This window comes from Bos taurus, chromosome 3 (assembly GCF_002263795.3).
Source record: "Bos taurus isolate L1 Dominette 01449 registration number 42190680 breed Hereford chromosome 3, ARS-UCD2.0, whole genome shotgun sequence".
Taxonomy (NCBI): Eukaryota; Metazoa; Chordata; class Mammalia; order Artiodactyla; family Bovidae; genus Bos; species Bos taurus.
In genome coordinates this window covers 78,537,149-78,543,165 of record NC_037330.1, presented here as the reverse complement: position 1 = coordinate 78,543,165, position 6,017 = coordinate 78,537,149, and positions in this window count along the sequence as shown.

Genomic DNA, 6,017 nt, shown 5'->3' with positions numbered 1-6,017 from the left:
ATCTAGTTCATACTCTTTAAATCAAGATATAGGGTATCTATGTACACAAGTTTCATTGCCCAAACATTAGAGAAAGACACAACACTAATATTTCAAACAATTGGAAGTTTGGGAACTTTTTCATACTCTTGTAAGAATTAGGGGAGAGAATATGGCACAAGAAAGAATCTTGTTTATCCAAAGGAGAAATGAAGTCTTGGTTCTCCTGGATTGTTTTTTCATAGACATAGATTCTTATTACACATTACTTTGGGTACTAATTATTTTAATTATGCTTTCATTAGAGAGTTAGAATTCCCTCCATTGTTTTTTAATGAAAATCTTTTTTAAAAAAATATGGCTATACACCCTGACCAATAAATGACGGTAGACTATTCAATATGGTATACACAAATGATAAATGTTACTACGTCTCAGTACTGCATATAAAAAAATATTGGTTTTCATTTTGCATTTAATAAACTGAGCAGCATTCATTAACTGCAATTTTTGTTATATGTACCTGACAGTTGAAACTGCTGAGGTAGAATTAATGATTTCATAACAATTATTGTAGTCCCACAGGACTGCAAGCTAAAACTAGATGCTCTTGTGGGTTGCCTGCACTTTACAAAATTGTGGGAGAACTGAATATTAGCTCTTTGATAATGGAAACAACAAATGAACAAAGGCTTTTTAGCACACTGAGGTGGATATTGTGATATTAAATATACATGATGCTTAATGGTAAGTTTGTCTGTTAACACATAAATTCACGTATTGGAAAGAGACACTGCTTTTAAATATACACTGCCTGATACACCTTTCAATAGCTTTTCCTGGGCTAACAAACTTTTACACAAAATATATAGCTGGCAGCTTAACAAATAAAACATGTGTATTTACTATTTTGTTCCTATGAATTTAATACTAAAGTGACCCAGTGTGGTTTTGAATGGATGGCACTAAAATTTATAGGGCTGCACTAGCTTATTATTCTGTGGGTTAATGTAGCTTGTACCATGGATCATTTATTTTTATGGGGCTTTTAGCCCTTTGTATGCATGTAAAATTGTGAGTGGCGTTGTTCTTGGATGGTAAGTGGACCGCCTAGAGGACATTTGTTAAAGGTTAAAGACGAATTGTACACATATGGAGAAAATTAGCAACTCTATATTCCTAAGGAAAAAATGATGTGTAATTCATATCAAAACGAATTTAACAAATGGACAAGCAGTCAATGCTTTATAGTTATGTACTGATGTCTTATTTTCCCCTCAAGACAGTGCATATTTTTTAAGTATACTTTTAAAATCCCTTTTCTTCTCTTTGTTCTGGCGTTTAAAGTAGCATTTCAAAATGAACTCGTCAATTTTCATTGTTTTTTTCTGTTAGTGCCTTTTTTTCTGTTAGTGGGAATACATCTGTATAATAATTTATCACAACCAAAATTTGTCAATCTCCATAGCCAGTTTGGAATCTGGATTAGATCATTAAGTATAGTACATAAATGAATTTTCTATTTTCTTTGCCTATTTATGAACATCTCCCCTCTTAGAACAATAGCAGGGGAAATCATACAGCAATTTTGCATGAATAAATCATGTGAAGAAATTTTTTTTAGTATGTAGGAAGTCCACTATAAAAATTGCCTTATTTTTTAAAGTTATAAAATCTCAACCATGAAGTAATTTCTTACCATCTGTCCTAGGCTGTATTAGGATTCAAAACCTTACAACATGATGGCAGTTAAAAAGCAAAAAAGGAAGCAGTTTTCCAGCATATTGCCATATACTGTAACTCAGATAGTCAATGATGAATTTTAGCAATTATTATAACAACATAAGAACATATAGTAAAAGTTCACTAATTGTGACTATCTTGGAGGAATGCTGGTTAGTAAAAAACAGTTTTGTGATGGGAACTTTTGATAGATGTGTCAGCTAACACCTATTCCAATCTATAAATGTATCATTAATATGTTGTTCACCTTAAATTTATACAATGTTGTGTCATTGTATCTCAATTTTAAAATGAACATTTGAAGCCTACTGAACTTTCTGGGTGTTTTTCATATCAATAGACATTCCTAAAGTGCCGTCTCTACCTCACAGTGACATTGTATAGGACATGGTAATCAAAACCATCCCCAAGAAAAAGAAATGCAAAAAGGCAAAATGGTTGTCTCAGGAGGCCTTACAAATAGCTGAGAAAAGACGAGAAGCTAAGGGCAAAGGAGAAAAGGAAAGATGTACCCATTTGAATGCAGAGTTCTAAAGAATAGCAAGGAGAGATAAGAAAGCCTTTCTCAGTGATCAATACAAAGCAATAGAGGAAAACAATAGAATGGGAAAGACTAGAGATCTCTTCAAGAAAATTAGAGATGCCAAGGGAATATTTCATGCAAAGATGAGCACAATAAAGGACAGAAATGGTATGGACCTAACAGAAGCAGAAGTTATTAAGAAGAGGTGGCAAGAATACACAGAAGAACTATATAAAAAAGATCTTCATGACCCAGATAACCACAATGGTGTGATCACTCACCTAGAGCCAGACATCCTGGAATGAGAAATCAAGTGAGCCTTAGGAAGCATTACTATGAACAAAGCTAGTGGAGGCGATGGAATTCCAGTTGAGCTATTTCAAATCCTGAAAGATGATGCTGTGAAAGTGCTGCACTAAATATGCCAGCAAATTTGGAAAACTCAACAGTGGCCACAGGACTGGAAAAGGTCAGTTTTCTTTCCAGTTCCAAAGAAAGGCAATGTTAACGAATGTTAAAACTATCGCACAATTGCACTCACAGAGTAATGTTCTCAAACGATAGCAAAGTAATGCTCAAAATTCTCCAAGACAGGTTTCAACAGTATGTGAACTGTGAACTTCCACATGTTCAAGCTGGATTTAGAAAAGACAGAGGAACCAGACATCAAATTGCCAACATCCATTGGATCATAGAAAAATCAAGAGAGTTCCAGAAAAACATCTATGTCTCCTTTATTGACTATGCCAAAGCCTTTGACTGTGTGGATCACAACAAAGTGTGGAAAATTCTGAAAGAGATGGGAATACCAGACCACCTGACCTGCCTCCTGAGAAATCTGTATGCAGGTCAAGAAGCAACAGTTAGAACTGGACATGGAACAATGGACTGGTTCCAAATTGGGAAAGGAGTTTGTCAAGGCTGTATATTGTCAGCCTGCTTATTTAACTTATATGCAGAGTACATTATGTGAAATGCCGGGCTGGATGAAGCACAAGTTAGAATCAAGATTGCTGGGAGAAATACCAATAACCTCAGATACGCAGATGACAACAACTTTATGGCAGAAAGTGAAGAACTAAAGAGCCTCTTGATGAAAGTGAAAGAGGACAGTGAAAAAGCTGGCTTAAAACTCAACATTCAAAAAACTAAAGATTATGGCATCCAGTCCCATCACTTCATGCCAAATAGATGGGGAAACAATGGAAACTGAGACAGACTTTATTTTGGGGGCTCCAAAATGACTGCAGATGGTGACTGCAGCCATGAAATTAAAAGACACTTCCTTCTTGGAGGTAAAGCCATGACCAGCCTAGACAGCATATTAAAGCAGAGATACTACTTTGTTGACAAAGGTCCATTTGGTCAAAGCTATGGTTTTTCCAGTAGTCATGTATGGATTTGAAAGTTGGACTATAAAGAAAGTTGAACCTGATGCTTTTGAACATTGGTGTTGGAGAAGACTCTTGAAGGCAGGAGGAGAAGGGGATGACAGAGTATGAGATGGTTGGATGGTATCATCAACTTGATGGACATGAGTTTGAGCAAGCTCCAGGAGTTGGTGATGGACAGGGAAGCCTGGCATACCATATATAGTCCATGGGGTCGCAAAGAGTCGGACATGACTGAGCGACTGAACTGAACTCAACTCAACTCAATTAATGATCCTTATAGCAAAAATAAATACAGCAGGAAGAATTAATACTAAAATACTAAATTTGATTTTGCACTTGTTGAATTTAAGTTAATAACGTAATGTTCAGTTGTACATTGCCTGGGGCAGCTGAAAAAGTGGGGTTGAAGCTGAGCTACAACAAGGTGAGAAATTTAGACTTGGCAGACATCCAAATCGAGACCTAATATCTTCCTCCTGCTTTATAAAATATTTATTAGCAGCTGCAGCAAGTATAGTCAGTACTAGTTGCAAGTTACTGAATATTCAGTTAACTCTAGGAACGTCAGCAGGAAACCTTTCCAAAAATCTATAGAGAAAAATTTTCCCCAAACAAAAATTAACTGATACCTTCCTTTTTTTCTTCATTAAAACAACAAAAAAAATTCTATATGATCCGATGCTGTTGTCAGATATCACAAGAAATACAATGGTTCAGTCCTAAATATATTGGCACCTTAAATCGAAGGGTCAATAATACTGTCATCTGCTGTCATCGTTAGTAAAAAAAAAAAAAAAAAAAACCTTAAAGAAAACACATAATAAAAGGCCCTTACAACAGAGTCCAACAGATTACATGTCAGGTAATTGAGCTATCTCAGCTCATTGATTTTCTAAAAAACACTCTTGGGAATTATCCCATGGATAGGTTTAGCTTACCCTCCTTCCCCCCAACCCCCGCGCCCCCCGCCACCCACCCCGGCCAAAAAAAAAAAAAAAAAAGTTGAGAAATCAGAATTTTAAATCTAGCCATATTAAAGAATGAACGTCTTCCTTCTTGGCATTGTGATTTGACCATTGTGATTTGACCATAGATATTATCAAAAAATGCATCAAGAAAACTCAATATTAAATAGCATTGATAATCTACTACACTTTTGTGCTCCTGAAATTCTTAAAGAAGTGGCCTGCACCACTACATCCGGCTTCCTCGGCTGCTTTCCCTTTCACCTCCTGCAATCAGGATCTCAGCCCCACCACTAGGTTGCTTTCCCAAACACCAGAAGTGGTCCCCCGGGTCAAATGCACCAACCATTCCTCCAGCTGCATTCCACCTCAGCTCCCCTATGAATTCATTTCTTTTGAGCCACAATGTGAATAGGTTTGTTTATTTTAAATCACAGATTTCACAGACGTGAATCTCATTTTAGCTTCTAGACTTTATTAGCTGTGTGGCTTTGGGCAAAGTGGCTACTGCCTGGAGCCTCAGCTTTCTCAAAGGTAAAAATGATTGTAATAATGATTGCTACTTATCACAGATCAACAATCAGTGATCACTATTTCTGTTCTTGTTGTGAAGACCAAAAGGGAAAGTGTATATAAAACGTCTGACCCATCACAGAAGGCTCACTGTCCACCCCCAACTTCTTTGTGCAGAAATAAAGAAAGGATCATACGTTTTAACAATTTCTTCTCTCCCCCATAATGTAATATTCTAGATTACTTATATATTCTTTTCAAAGTTTTAATCACCCATTTTGGCTTTCTTTTGGGTCAGAAATATTGAATCATTTCTCCTCAAGTTCACATTTATTATTAAATAATCCTCATCCCTGAATTTATCTTCTTTTTGCTAACTTCTGCTTATTTTTTATTTTACTTCTGATTGAATTTCTTGTCTCCCACTTCAAGACTTTTTTAGTTACTTTTAAGGTTTTTGCTTACTGCTACTTATCTACTTACTTTTTCCTGTATTAGTGTCCATTTGAGTTTACATGGTCTCTTCCCTTCTTCTCTTACATGAACACAGAATACTAGAAGGCTTACTGAGGCTTTAACTATGCTAAAAGTTTTATTGAGGCTTAACTATGCTATGAAATTAAAAGACGCTTGCTCCTTGGAAGGAAAGCTATGACAAACCTAAACAGTATATTAAAAAGAAGAGACATCACTTTGCTGACAAAGGTCCATATAGTAAAAACTATAGTTTTTCCAGAAGTCATGTAACAAGAGTCAGACCATAAAGAAGGCTGAGCACCGAGAAATTAATGCTTTTGAACTGTGGTGCTGGAGAAGATGCTTGAGAGTCCCTAGGACTGCAAGGAGATCTAACCAGTCAATTCTAAAGGAAATCAACCTTGAATATCCATTGGAAGGACT